The sequence below is a fragment of the Natator depressus genome, chromosome 4 (assembly GCF_965152275.1).
Source record: "Natator depressus isolate rNatDep1 chromosome 4, rNatDep2.hap1, whole genome shotgun sequence".
Classification (NCBI taxonomy): domain Eukaryota; kingdom Metazoa; phylum Chordata; order Testudines; family Cheloniidae; genus Natator; species Natator depressus.
The window spans coordinates 45,171,517-45,187,473 of record NC_134237.1 but is presented as its reverse complement, the minus strand read 5'-3'; the positions used below and the strand labels follow the sequence as shown (position 1 = coordinate 45,187,473).

At 40.5% G+C, this 15,957-nt stretch overlaps 1 long non-coding RNA gene across 1 annotated transcript in view; it reads right to left on the bottom strand.

Moving 5' to 3' along the window:
* The window catches only part of LOC141985830 (uncharacterized), a 757,188-nt gene that overhangs the window by 721,829 nt on the left and 19,402 nt on the right, over positions 1–15,957 (bottom strand). The window contains exon 2 of the long non-coding RNA XR_012639029.1: positions 14,463–14,505. This is a non-coding gene — a long non-coding RNA (uncharacterized LOC141985830). The remainder of the gene's footprint in view (positions 1–14,462; positions 14,506–15,957) is intronic.

Below are 15,957 nucleotides of genomic sequence, written 5' to 3'. Positions count from 1 at the left end.
TGCTAATCACTGCTTTTGGTGGCCTCTTCTGTATTCTGGGCTTTGCACTCTAGCAGTTAGAGGCAGAAGCATATATCTTCCTTGGTTTCACTATCTTCTCTATCTCCAGTGTAATAGACCAGTGACTGTACCACCTAATCAATCCTAGCCATTTTTAAAATTTGAACTTTAAGGCCTTGATTCTCCACTGTGACGAGGCTGCACTTGGCTGTAGCGGAGAGGAAGGGGCACAGAGAGTGGGTTGCTGTTTCTTTATTCAGACTTTGGCATAAGTTACGGCTACTACTGAATTACACAAGTGGATGATCAGATGTAGCAGAGTTCCAATCCCCCCCTGCTCTCTCCAGTCCCTGACATACATAGTTTTTAAACATTGGGGTTGGCAATACTATGAGTTAGTCCCCCTCCCACCCATCACAAGATTAACAAAACAATACATTTTGCATTATTTTATTTTGCCTTCGGGAATTAGAGAATTTAGGATTCATGTTTTCAAGCTTTCTCTGCATCTATGAGGGTTAGAAACTTACCCTTTTAAAAAAAATGAAAGCTGAAATTCTCAGATAATCACAGGATTCCAGAAGCTGGGGCTTTAAACACTCCACAACACTGATGATAACACTTTCTTCTTCCCATTATGCCCAGGATGGGGCTTCCACATGATTTCTACCAGCGAAGATTTCCTCTGCACAGGGGGAGTTTGTCACTGGCCATTCCTGATCACAGTGTGCACCTTACAATTTTAGGATGCAAAGTGGACTTAGCACACTAGTAAATCTAGTCCTATGCATATAAGTGTTTCATCAACTGTAGCATTCCTAGACCCTATCATTTTATACAATTCTATTAATTTAAATTACAGTTTAAGCACTTGTGGACCTATACATGGCATACATCTAAAATGTCATTTGAATGCCAGTTTGGGATTTGTAATTCCAGAACACTACAGATGAAAAGTTCAACATACTAGCTCAGCAAAATACTACAGCTAACTGGTTTATGAAATTGCATCCACTTAAAATATGAATTGTGTCAGCCAATACTTCGAGATCACAGAATTAAGAACGACTGCTACTGCAGTCTCCAGTGAAAGTATAGACAGACTTTTAGATTAGCTATCAATTCTTTTGGTCAATGCTTTAAAAGGCACTTTGAAAAGATTCATGTCTTTGATGTGCCTGCGCCTCAGAAAAAAGTTATATACATGAACAATTATGTGACGTTCAGAATTATACTTGCCTATGCATAATCAAAATAAAAAAGTTACATTTTAAGAAGACAATGAAAGCAGAAGTTAAATGATGAACTTTAAAATATGTTGCCCTAATTATTAGCACAATCCATTTTTAATTTATGGCACTTACAGCGCAATAGATTTTACTTATCTAGTCTTATTAACATAATAAAGTACTATTCCCTCAAACATGGTTGGGAAGCTAAATTACTGGCTTTATATTTAAGCTTTGCATTGACAGATAGGACTAAATTTGTATTATATTAAACTTAAAGGTTAAAATATTTGCATTACTGCTGGTTATATTGTCTTGTCAGATCTAAACGTTATTCTGAAAGTTCTATTGAAGGGGACAGGGTAGACAGAGATAAAGAATAGTCATAATTTTTTAATTAATTTTTTAACTATAGGAGATAAGCTACACATGCAAAACTTCCATAAATGTAAGAATATTTATATCTTCAGGCAAAGTCGATCTTCCCATAGCTAGTTAGGAATGTAATTGAAAAGGTGGTGGCTTTTCAGCTCCAGGGGCACTTGCACACCATTAACATCCTATGTAGTTAGGCCTTTTGAGCTTTATTCTGTGCTGATAATGAGCCTCAAAGATCTCTTGTTGGTTTTAGATTAATGTATGCTAGTCATTTTGATCATGATGGACATCACAGTAGCTTTTCATACAACTGCCCATAGATTAGGGAACATTATGTGTCATTACCGAGAGATTTGAAATATAGCATCCCTCAAGGTTTTATCTTCTCAAGTGTGTTGTTTACTATATGACCCCTTTGGGTTACATTTATTTCTTACCGTGATTAGGATATGAGCGTGCTGATGAGTCATAGTTGTACATCTCTTACACTAGGCCCTGCTAGTTCAGTCTCAGCTTTGGAGGTTTGCTTGGATGAAACTGTCACCTTGGCAACTGAGGCATTGAAGCTACTTTGTTCTCATCTCTAGGAAGATAGAAATCTCACTTCTGGGTGTGTGTCAATATAAGGAGATCATCTCTTCTCTTCTGTTCCCACTTATTGGAGAGGCACATTCAGAAGTACTGAGCCAAATAAAGAATCTTGGTTATTTTTGACCATGCTCTGATAGGATACAAAAAATGGTTTTGTTTCAGCAGCACAGTATGTGCTTACTTATCTCTCAACAACCTTACGACAGTAACACAGGTCCTTCTGAATACAAGGATCAATTATTCTATTATTAATAGACTTTCAACTGGGCTTTTCTTTTGCTTGCAGGTAGTGCACAAAGTAGCAGTATGCCTGCTCTTTGAACTAAATATCTGGGATAATGTTGCACTCACCCTGCATTTTTCTTTAGATTGGCTTCCTGTAAAGTGGCATACTAATTTTGCCTTTCCCTTGTTCATTTTTAAAGCCCAAATAGCATAAATTGTGACTTATGTGAGATCTCCTCCTTTATCCTCATCCTGACAGTTATCTGCCATCTACATGTTACACCACTGCATCATGGGTTAGGACTCTCACCTTAGAAGCTGTCACAGCAATATACTCCCCATGACAATCTGCCTCAGCTCCTCTATTCCCAGTTTTTAAAAGGGGTTGAGAATATTTTAGACATTTTCAATTTTATTCTGGATAAGTTGTTTTATAGGACCCTCTCTTCCACTTTAATGATGACACTATTCTATAGTTTATCGCCATTCTGACTAGAATATATTCTAAAATTTTACATAGAACTTTTAATGCCTTGGGGTGCAAGGAACACTTGATAAATCAAATTAGTATGATTTTTGTTATTTGCAGAAACATAGGGAACTCTACACCTGGAGGAAGGCAATATCTGAATTTTACTTTATAAACATCAAGCAAAAGTAGACGTCTTATCTTTTTGTATTGCAAAAACACACACAGAAGAAACTATCCGTTCAATCCCAAAACAAGATATAAACAAAGAAAGTTGCTAAGAAGAGGTATAGTCAATGGGACTAGGAAATAGGAACTAATCCCATCGCAGACTCCTCTATCCACAGACAATTCAGCCAATGTTGCTTAGTATCTCCATACCTGAAGTGTACATAATATATTCACTCACTTTCCTCACCAGGGTATCATGAGGATTAGTTAGTTAATGTTGGTAAAGCACTTTGAAGATAAGTGATTATTATTAAGAAGCAGCCTGCTGAGAAGGTGGCACAGGTACAATCAGAGTCTAAGACGTTAATGCATTGAATTTCTTCTCCCATCTTTGATAACTATTAGTAATTTTGGTCTAATGGCACCACTGATGGTTCAAACACCCACAGACAAAGCACTCTTAAAGAGTACAAAATCTGAAGTATAGAAGCAGAATAGAACCCCTGCTGCACCCAAACAATATTCCAAATCAGTATAAGTTTGGCATAGGATATTGATGCAGTCATCTGTAATAAATTTCAGTAATATCTTTTCACATTTTTTTAATCCTTAAACTGTCAAATCAATCTTTTAAATCAGAATTTAATCAAACACTGTTGGGCAGACTACAACTGAAATCTAGATTATGTTTTAAAATAATGATTTAAAAATAAAACAGTTTGGATTTAAATATTGTGCTTAAAACCTAGAAAATTCCAACAGAGCTGCAACATAACTAGAAAGTGAGAAGAGAAAAATTAAGCATACTAACGTATTTTCATTGTACAAGCAGAGTGATATGTATGAATTAAACAAGTGTTATTATTCATGAAGTGAAAATCTGATTTTTATAAACTCTAAATATTGCTATTATTACTTGTATTCCTATAGTTCAAAGTCTCAACCAAAATAGATGCCCCAGTACTATGTTAGGTTTAAATACCTAGAGTCAGATTCTGATCCCCTTACTCACATGGAGTACCCCTTTATTCCACAAGTAGCCCCAATGAAGTCAGTGAAACTAATCTTGGAATCAGGTAGCGTTGCCCCTTTCTGTGCACATGTAGCATTTTTTAAAGTTACTTTATATGCAATGCTTTATTTGCCTTACTATGTATGTTTAATGGGATGTTGCATGTGCGGTGGGACCATAACTGATTCAGTACATCTCTCATGCAGCCAAAGCTGTTATGGCTTCTTTGGAGCCCTGGGGAGGATCTGAGATTCCATCCTCAGATGGAAATTCCTTGGGGTGCAGCTGCCCTGATGGAAGTAAGGGGTGCAGTTTGTGCAGAGTGAATCTGGCCCATAATGGTGCATTATCCTATCTTGATTGGTTTTTAACTAAGAAATTATATGCAAAGAGAAAAGTGAACAAAGAGTGAAATAAAAAGATGTACAAGTCAGATGATCAGCATTGGAACAGACTCATTCTCACATGGGTTGTACATGGAAGCAAATTTTAGGATAAAGCATTGTTAATAAACCCACACTATCTTGATTTACATGTGTTATCAGTGAAATAAATGCAAGCGTGTTAACTCTAGCATGTGAATACCCAAGTAGTATGTGCAGTCTCATTTATTCCTGTTATCTGGCTAACTACATTTCTTTCACACCTAAGCCCCGATCCTGCAATTGGATCCATGGAGGCAGACTGTGTGCCTGTGGAGAGCACCAATGAGTTCACTGGGACCGCACATGGGTCTGCCCATGTGCATCAGAATAAAATAGTATTTACATCCTTTTCCAAGCCTAAAGAGAAGCTATGTCTTTAGAGCTACAAATTAAAATCTATTTTCAATTATCATGAATGATAAGCCATGATTTCTAACAGTGTTTTGTTTGCTAAACCAATAGATCTAAATCCATTCAATAAAGCTTTCTTTTATTATTATAGGCCTGAGGAAAATTGCAGAACACTTGCCTTTTTTAAAAAGAGAAATCTATAACAATGTATTTTCACTACAATATTAATTGACAGACTTTTCCTGCACATACACACTCTAGGATCAAGTAATTACCTCTTATAATGAATGCCAAGATGGTAATCACTCAGTTTGGTAAATTCCATGCTAGAAGCCAAGGCTCAAATCTGTAATGCAATGTATGAAGACAGACCCTTGCTCCCAAATACAACCCCATGAAGTCAGTAGGGCTTCACACAGGTTTAGCTTGTGCACATCTCATTGCAGGGGCCGGGCCCAAGTCCTTAGACGAGTATATATGGAAAGAGTGAAGCTAGCATGGTAAAGAATGGAGCAGCAAGGTGCTGGTCAAAGATGTGGGGAGAGAGGTGGTGATGGTGAGAAATGGGGTAGCAGGGTTTTGATCCATTGCCTCCCCCGTCTGCAGCACTCTTCCATCCCTGCATCTGCCTCCTATCCTTCAATAAATCAGCTTTACCGAGTTGTATTACACATCAGCTCTTTCTCTTCCTTCTCCACCAGGAAGCCAATAACAGAGAGACATTCTCCCTCTGTCAGCTTCCCTGGCAAATATAAGAAGAGTTATGACCAATTTCTCCCAAATGTCAAACAATACTTCCTCAGGAGTGTGGAGCATTAGCAGGCTCATCAATCTAGGATCCCCACTACCATTCAAAAGACCAATAAAAAGGTCTCCTGTCCAGCAGCTGTTCAGATATTGGGGTGAATGGGAAGAGAAAGTTATCCATACCTCACAGCCCCAAAAATACACATGCAACATAGAGCAATATTGGGTTTTCAGTTTCTCACTATTCTAAAGCACTTTGGGACCTTAAGTGTCAAAAGGCTCTATATAAAGGCTGATCTCATATTATGCTGTTACAATTGCATGCTCTGCCATGGGAGTAATGTGTTTGTAACCTTAAAATAGACAGCATTTTAGTTACGTTTAGTGTCACTGAAATGAAAAATAATTGCTCATTATGGAGCTATAAATTAAATAAGTGTATTGTGCCCAGGACAACATTTACTAGAAATTGTAAATATCAAGCAAGTTAGAAATCACATAAATCTTGACCCCAGCTAATTAAGTTCTGCATCTAATGGAGTGAAATGTATTGACAGCTCACTAAAATGAATTAAGAGAAGCAGTAACTGTATTTTGTTGAAAGTAATAAAGTGTTGGGGGTTTTTTTGCGAGCATTTAGAAGTTTATTATAGAATTGCTTTGGGCCATACTGTTAACATGTAACAGCCAATTACTATTCTTTAGTCAGCATGAACATTCCTCTTTATTGGAAAGTAACTTACTTGGATTATTGTTTCTAATTTTTATTCCTGCTTAAGAAATTGGACACATTAAATATTAAAACTGGGGAAGGCAATAGATAGATGTGAAGTTAATGGTATCCATATACCAATTTGCATTGTATTAACTTTGTTTTCAGTTGGGTTGGCATTCCCATTCTATAATTTAGGCTGGTAGGAATAAATGCAAATGTCTATGTTACTGAAACAGCTGATACTCTTCTGGGAGAATACGTGTTCTTAGATCTGTATGGAGGATCTTGAGTTCAGTGTTCTGCTCTCCAGGTCAGCAGTTTATCACAGTCAAGATCTGTGATAGGGATTTAAGATTACTGTATATACTCATTCATTAGCCCGTTCATTTATAAGCCAACCCCCCCCCCCCCCCCACGATGGTTAGGTAAAAATAGCAAAAAAAAACTGTATGACCCTTTTATAAGCCGACCCTATATTTCAGGGGTTGGCAAACTTTGGCTCCTGGCCCGTTACGGTAAGCCACTAGTGGGCCTGGATGTTTTATTTACCTGGACCGTCTGTAGGCACAGAGCCCCTCAGCTCCCAGTGGCCACGGTTTGCCATTCCCAGCCAATGGGAGCTGCGGGAAGTAGTGCCACTTCCCGCAGCTCCCATTGGCTGGGAATGGCAAACCACAGCCACTGAGAGCTGAGGGGCTCCATGCCTGTGAATGCTCCAGGTAAACAAAATGAGAATCAGATATTCCATTCAATGAATCTACAGAGTTTAAAATCAAATTTTGGTGTAGACCCATTTATAAGCCAATCCCTGCTCTCTGATGCGTCACTTTACCAAAAATATTCGGCGTATGAATGAGTATATACACGGTATATTTTGCCCTCTGTTGTAACACATCATTTAAATACTTACTGAGCTAAGCACTGAGTAGGTTGGAGGAACAGAGGGTAGTATTAAGGAGTGGGAGGAACGTAGCTTGCTAGAGAAATGAATGAAGTAGGGTGCTCACTGCTGTCAGATATAGGATAACGCTAAAGGTTATTTAAAGGATGGTATTGTAAAGCACAAAGAAATGCATAAAAAATTTCGAGGGAAAAAATTGGGAAGTAAAGACTGCAGAAGGTTCAGCACTTCATTGTGTTGATAACCACTGATATAAAAGAGAGTTAATAAGACAGTGATTAGTATTCTAGGGCACAAATAAAGGGCAGTACTAAAATGGTTGAGAAGTTGGTCAAGGGAATTGGAAATGAGTCTGCTGTAATTGTGCACACTAAATGGAGTGAAGTGAGGAAAAGGTAGTTACAGATACTTAACATGTCTAATTGTGATTTTTATATGTTATCAGTAGCTGATGGAACAGACAATGTGTGCATACAGGGGATCAGAGGAAAAGAATAAGTGGATGGCCATGTGGTGCCAATCAGAAAGTTTGGGAATTTTTGAATGGCAAGAACTTTTGGTTAAAACTCTGCTACAGCCTCCATCTCAGCTGCAAGGGAGCAAACAGGTCAGCAGCTAGTATGGATAATTACCTGAATAGGTTTTTATATTAGTGATGAAAGCAAGCACATGAATTGGATATGGCAGCCTTTTAATGGGCCTATACAATTGTACCAAAATCTTCCATGCTGGACACAGATTCTGGTAGAGAGCCTGTGTCTGTTCCTCTTCGGGTCAAGTTAGGATTGCCAATTTTGATGGGACATTCCTGGAGGTTTCATCACATGACATTAATCTTTACTTAAAGATTAATCTTTAATTCCTGGAGACTCCAGAACAATCCTGGAGGGTTGGGAACCCTAGGTCAAGCACTGGCCCTCTTTCTTTAAGTGAGTCTGGAAGCCCCTGACATGAAAACCCAGTTACATACAGAGGAGTTCTGTCACCATTTATATAAAAGTATTATTCAAGGGAATGGGTACAGACCAACAGATCAAAATGGAGGTGGAAAACTTAGGGGAATTCATCAGTTTCTTCCTTCACATCCAGAGGTGCCCAAATGGTTTACCCCTCAACCCACCCAAGGCTTCTAATCCCATCAGTAGTCCACATAAAGCTGAGATGAGCTAACCTGGTGAAACATCACTCTTCTGGTGGCTGCCCAGTCTGGGTGTCCAGCCAGGTGGGGTGCACTCATGCTTGGTTACACAGCCTTCCCCTTCCTCTAGGGCACACAGAAGCCTATGTCTAAAGTGCTCACAATAAATCTCAATCTAGCAGTGTCCATCACAAGTCTTTTCTCCAGGCCCATGCATGCCCACAGCCAGAGCAGCACAGTCCTCTTTCCTTTCAACAAGCCCCTTCCGCCCCCCACCCCTGCCACACACCCAGTACAGCCACGATGCCCCACCTCACCCTGATCCTGACTGCAGCTCCTCCCCAGTCATGGACTCTTCTGGGTTCTTGCCCCTCTAGGCCATTGATGCTCCCTCCAGGACTTTGCTGTCTGCTCTTGGGCACCATCTGCCTGCTTATTACACAATGAATAATAACTACTCATCTCATCCCCATATACTTCCTAGGTATTGGGATAGTAAATTCACTGGAAATATTTCCTAGAGAGATGCAGGCACCCATACTACTAAGAATGATTTCTTCCATCACCTGTATTTGTTTATTTTACAATGGTTCCATTTGCGTTGATTTTAGATTACTTACATTACTCTTGCACATCTGTAAAAGCAACTATCAAATACTTTAATACATGGATACCATTTATATCTTCCTCAGTCAAAACTGAACATGTAAATCTAAAGGAACACATTATTAAAGTAAAGGTATGATATGACACCTATCTTGTTGGTCTGCCTACCAAATATTGAACTGCACCATAAAAATATTTTATATTTCGTTATTCTTGGTGATGTGCTCACAGCTTTGCCCTTCATTAAAATTACTTATTTAACGAAGATGCTCCTGGACTAATGTCTGAAATTAGTAGGACTTAACAGCCTGAAACGGGAGGGGCTTCTTCATTTGTCCATGGGATTTACTCTAGGTTGGGTGTTGCTAAGCATCAAGCTCAGATTCTTATCTTGAGTTAGACAAACTTCTTAAGTCTACAAAATCTAATGAGAAAAGGCTCTCTTGTGAAATTTCCAGAACTTCCAGCTCTGAATGTAAATACCACTATACAGCCTTTCTTGCCATATTTAGATTAAAGTGGAATCTGAGCTTTAAAATTCAAATCTGGAACTAAGCCAGGACCCAGGTTTTGTCCAAATTCATGAGTGTGCAGATCTAAGGTGAAATCCTCAAAGAGGGCCAGAACAATGGAAAGGCACCCTGAAAACTAAGATTGTGACCAGGCAAAGAAGGATTCCTCTGGCACAAGCATTGCAATAGATAGCCCTGAGGCTTCTCAAAGGACCCCCATCCCCATAATCCTTGGCATAGGGGTCTGCCAGGGGCATGTCAACAGTAGGACCATAGCACACAATGTTGCAGAAGTTCTGGAAAGCACTGAGGCCTATAAGGCAGGCGTGGGAGGCTGCCATAAAATATACATGCCTTCTGCAGCTGTCTAAGTTATGCCTCTAAGAAGCACAGCCCATAATATCATCCCCAGGGCATAGGCACCATCACACCACTGGTCCCAGCTTGAAAGCATAAAGTACACATACAATGAAGCTTTATGAAGGTTAGGGTTCCAGATGGTAGGGTTCTAGATGGTAGGTCACTTGGTGTAAGGTGTAGGGTTACAAAGGGTAGGGTTTTTAGGGTTATGGGTCAGGTTTCAGATAGCATGGCTCTTGGGATTAGGATTCAGGTTCTAGATGGTAAGGCTCTCAGGGCTTGGGTGCCAAAGGTTAGGGTTTTGGGGTTAAGCTTAAGGTTGCAAAAGATAAGGCATTTGGTGTTAGGGTTCTAGATCATAGGGCTCTTGGGATTAGGGTTCCATATGGTAGGAATACAGGGGTGAGGGTTCCTTGGTTTAGTGTTGGGGTAGGTGGGCTTCTGCAGATTAGGGTTAGTGTTGTAGGAGGTGGGCCTTCCCAGGCTTGGAATAGGGTTCTGGGAGATAGCACCCACCAAGCTGGGGTGGGTAGGTTTCTTGGAGGTACCTGGCCCCGAGCTTCGGTTAGGTTTCTGGGAAGGAGGCCCCCTACCCGTGGTGACAGTTAGCATTCTAGGAGACTGTCTCCTTCAAGCAAAGGTTATTTTTCCAGGAGCTTAGCCCCTGCAGGCTAGGGATAGGTATCAGAAGGTAGCCCTCCTCCCCTCCACACTAGGCTTAGGGTTCTGCTATATATGCCTCCTCAGGGTTCGGTTAGGGTTCTCAGAGATAAGATGTACTTGTCTAGGAGTACAGTTCTGGGAGGTAGGCCTACCCTATGGCAGAGTTAGTGGGCTAAGAGGCTGTTCCCCCAGGTTAGGGCAAGAGTTCTAGTATTTTGCCCCCCTTGGTTTAGGGTTAGGATTGTGGGATGCATGCCCCTCAGGGCAATGGTTAGTGATCACCTAAGCATCCCCAGACTAGGGTTAAGGTTGTGGAAGGTAGGTCTCCATGGGCTACAGTTACAGTTCAGGAAGTCTGGCCTCCCAGGCTAGGGTTGGAGTTAACATAGGTTAGTTTCCTCAGGCTAGGGTTAGGGTTATACCCCCCTAGGATAGGCATAGGGTTCTGGGAAATAGGCCACTTAAGGCTAGAGTTAGGGTTTTGGGAAGTAGGCCACTCTGGGATAGGGTTAGAGTTGTGATAGGCTGACCTCCCCAGATAAGGTTCAGGTTCTGGGATACTGACCTACCCTGGCTAAGATAGTTTGGGCGGTCATACCTCCCAGAATCCTATGCTTAGGGTTCTGTTAGAAAGGGCCCAGTGAGCTTGGGTTAAGTTTATTGGAAGTAGGTGTGCTCCATTATGGTCCTGGAAAAAAGACACCCCCCCACCACCACCAGGGTAGGCATTCCAAGAGATTGGCCCCTTTTGGCTAAGGTTAAGTTTCTAGGAGCTTAACCACTCCCCCAGGTTACGTGTAGGTTTCTAAAAAGGTAGACACTCCACCCCCACCAGCCTAGGTTTAGGGTTGTGCTAGGTCCATCTCCTCAGGGTAAGGTAGGGTTGGTAGGCCTACTACATGGTAGAGTTTGTGGAGTAGGAGGTTGGTTTCTATAGGGTTTTGGTTTTAGTGGGTTGGCCCCCTCTGGCTGGGGTTAAGGTCATGGGATGGAGGCAACCCCAGGCTATGGTTAGTGTTCTTGGAGGTGGGAGTTGCTGGGCTATAGTTAGGGTTCTGGGAGGAAATCCCCCATGAGCTAGGGCTAGAGTTCTTGGAGGAAGGCCTCCCTGAGCCCAGGTAGGGTTCTGGGTCTCCCCCAGGCTATTAATAGGGTTTGGGGAAGTAGGAACCCATGAGATAAGATTAGGGTTCTGGGAGGTGGGCCTCCCTTGAATTAGGTAAAGGTTCTGGGAGGTAGGCTTCTCCCAGGCTGTGGTTATGGTTCTGGGAAGTAGACCTTCCCCACTAGGATTAGGGTTACACAAGGAAGACTTCCCCAGGCTAGGATTAGGGTTCTGGGAGGTAGCCCACCACACACCCCCCAGCAAGAGTGAGGGTTCTGGGAAACAGGCCCCTCTGGGCTATGGTTAGGGTTCTGGGAAGTAGCCTCCCCTCCCCACTCAGGGCTAGGATTAAGGTTCTGGGAGGTAGATGCCCCCAAGCTTACTTTAGGGATCTGGGAAGGATAATCTCTTCAAGCAAAAAATAAGCTTCTGGGAGCTTAGCTCCCACCCTCCAGGCTAGGAGCAGGTTTCTAAGAGATAGACCCACCACCCTGCTCCCATCCAGGCTTAGGGCTGTGCTAGGCATGCCTCCTCAGATTCATGTTAGGGTTTTCAGAGACAGGCCAAACTGGGCTAGGATTATGTTTCTGGGATGCAGGCCTATCCCATGGTAGAGTCAGGGGTGTAGAAGGTTGTGTCCCTCATTCCGCCACCCCCCCAGCTAGGGTTAGGGCTGTGGGAAGTAGGCCTCCCCAATGTAGGGTTAGGCAGCTGGGAGGTACGCTTCCCCCAGGCCAGGATTACAGTTCTGGGAGGTAGGCCAACACAATGGTGTCATTATTGGTATAGGTTTCAGAGTAACAGCTGTGTTAGTCTGTATTCGCAAAAAGAAAAAAGGAGTACTTGTGGCACCTTAGAGACGAACCAATTTGAGCATAAGCTTTCATGAGCTACAGTTCACTTCATCGGATGCATACTTCTGTATTTTCCACAGTATGCATCCGATGAAGTGAGCTGTAGCTCACGAAAGCTTATGCTCAAATAAATTGGTTCGTCTCTAAGGTGCCACAAGTACTCCTTTTATTATTGGTATAGGAGGCTGGTCCCCCCAGGTAGGGTTAGGGCTCTAGTGGGTTGGCCCCCTCGGGCTAGGATTAGGGTTGTGGGAGGGAGGCTGAATTTGTTTTCTCCATTTTTATCTGGAAGAAACTATTTGCCAAATTCAACCCAAATTTGTTAAGTTTCATTCATCCAAAAAAAATGGATTTTTTGACAAATAAATGATTCGTCAAAACAGTTCACCCAGTTCTAGTTGTAATTCCTCTCTGAACTATGCCATGTGGAAGCTGGTTGAGTCTTGTATCGACACAAGGAGAACCCAACTTTTCAGCTGCATACCAAGAGGTTATAGAGCTAGCGTTATTGTTATTAATGGGAATTGTGGCCATATTTTCCTCAGACAATTTATGCAAGGTGTCCAGGACTAGTGTTATCAGAGCAAATACATGATCATTTACATTGTTTTAATTCTGCTTGTGTGACCTTCCAGTGCTAATTTTTATAATCAGGTATTTGAACTTTTAAAATTATATTTGAATGTAAAAAAATTATAGAGCTGCTCAAAGTTATCCCTAAAGTTAGTTCTGATCATTTACATTATTCTTTTCAGCTGCAGTAGCACATGAAAACTAAGGAGGCTGTTTAGTAAGTCAAGTTTCTCAAGGTATTTTAGGAAATCATTTCTTCTTTGGATGAATATGCTGATTTGCTCTGTCCTGCTTCACCGAGCACAGAAAGTGGTACACTGGAATACGCAAAGGTTCTTGTTTATTTAAAAAAATAAAACACACACAAAACTTATTCAGATGCCTTGCCCTGTCTGCTTTTCCTTTAGAAGAAAAACCCCAGAACAAATAAAAAATGCAAGCCAGGTGACTGAGCAAAATAGAAAAAACTTTAAAAAGTCTTTCCGGTCACTCCCAGAGAAACCAGCATGTAAGCCAAACAGAAATGACAAAAACAAAACTATTACAGAATGATTCAAAATTGTTATAGACGGTTATTGGGAAGGACAATTGGCTTAGTGACTCTAAACCTAAAACAAGTTCATTTTACTTTTTTTGTGTGTGATAAGCTATCACCAAAAATGTTCCATTTACACTTAATGATATTGGCCATCTATATAGGAATATTTCCTACACAGACAAATACTAATCTCAGAACCAGGATTGTGAGATATTCCATATGCATACAGACTAGGAAACAGAAGTCAGAACCTTCAGATACATAAAATACAATCGTCTACTACATGAGCTAGTAGTGTCTCTTTTTGCTGTTACTATTATTAGACAATTCAATCATCCCCGTAGATACACGCATGAGGGTCCCTTCCTCACATAGCTTTTCTTTTCTCATGGAGATGGGCCAAGACACTTGTGGCACCATGCTCCCTTCTTCAGATCTTAAACAGGGGTTGGGTGCCTAATTCCTGTAGGCTCCTTTGAAAGTCCCAGCCTGAACAATTGCTAATAATGATCAAATTCATAAAAATCACAACCTGCCTGAGAATAAATCAAATAGAAAAAGAGCTAAATTCAGATAAGCTGTTCTCAGCAAATAATTCAACAAGCTCCATTCAAGCCTTACACACAAAATTGTAGTATCAGATATTTCAGGTTGCTTAGCATATGGTAGATAGAGAGAAACCTTTCCATGTCAAATCAAAAAGAGCTATTAATTCTTCTAAGTCCTGCTATCCTCCACCTCAGTATTCCCCTGTGCTACCCAAAGTTGTCTTTACATTTCCATTATTTATGTACTTCTGCAAGATATAAATTATCCTGAGTTAGATCATCACAGATGTAAAACATGGTCACTGAAATTTACATTTGCAAACTATGAAAAATAATTAAAACAATACTTACAGAAGTTAAGTGGTTTTGGTTCTTTAATTTGTGAACTTTGTATCTGAAAGGAGATTTAAAATGTTCAGTCAAAGAGAATCACAGTAATTTCCATTCCCCATAGAAATGAAAACTCCACTAGGAGTTCTTAATTGCTTTTTATGTAAGTCTATTTAATTTTATCATCAAAATATAAAAAGACATTAGCAACATCCGATTAAAATAATGGTGTGGCATACTTGATTGCTTTGCCATATTACCTGTCTGCTCTATTTTTTCCCCTCAATGTTGCTGCATGAAAGCATTCTAAAATTCATATTAAAGCTATAATTATAGGTCAAGTCTACCTAAAATCATTTTAGTAAACATTTTAATGCTGTGAGTTTTCCTTACACTGCTTTAGGAACTAACTATGGAAATTTCCTTTAGGAAATAACTATGGTCATCAACTCCCTTACAGAAAGAAGGATTTGCACATATGCCTATATGATTGCAAAAAAATCACAAAAAGAATTTTTTAAAAATACCTTTCTATGTTGAATTTTTCCATACTCCATTCTTGGAGTCTGATCCTGAAAGCACTCGGCATATGTCTTGTGGATGCACTTGATACAATGAGGCAAGAGCCAGGGATAAGAGACATCTCTTGCAAGAATAGCTTAGCGAAAGTCAGAAAGGGGGATGAACTCCATGAGAGGTCTCATCCCTTACTATTTTATCATCAATGCCCTGTTTTCAAAGTGGGCAAATACTTTATGGAAGCATTAACGAACAACATTGTGGACTCAGAGTAACAGCCGTGTTAGTCTGTATTCGTAAAAAGAAAAAGAGTACTTGTGGCACCTTAGAGACTAACTAGTTTATTTGAGCATGAGCTTTCGTGAGCTACAGCTCACTTCATCGGATGCATAGCATATCGTGGAAACTGCAGAAGACTTCTGCAGTTTCCACGATATGCTATGCATCCGATGAAGTGAGCTGTAGCTCACGAAAGCTCATGCTCAAATAAACTGGTTAGTCTCTAAGGTGCCACAAGTACTCCTTTTCTTTTTTCTTTTAACATTGTGGACTGTATTCCCCACTACCTTGCCTTTCATATAGTTATTTTCACCTGTCCAAGGTGAATGTAACATGGCTGTAAAATATTTCCAGTCTGACTTGGTAGTGCATTAAATCCATTTAGCACAGGTGTAAATGACAACATGCAGTGCAAGGCAGAGGGGCATGAGACACTGATGATCTAAACATCCCATTGTAAATTTCACAGTAGTGAAAAGTAGAGTGCATGTATTATTTTTATCCATTCTAGTCTAACCACCTACTATGTTCAAAATACATAAGCTGGAAGGTAAACAGTGCTCTGAGTAATGAGTGATTAATTGCAATCCAGAGCAAAGCATTCAAGATTCTTCTGTCCACAAGATTATGGTGCTTACTCCATAGCTTCCTATGCCAGGAAATTAAAGGCAGAGAGAGAGACTAAATTATAAATCAGGCAATCCAGGAATTCATAATG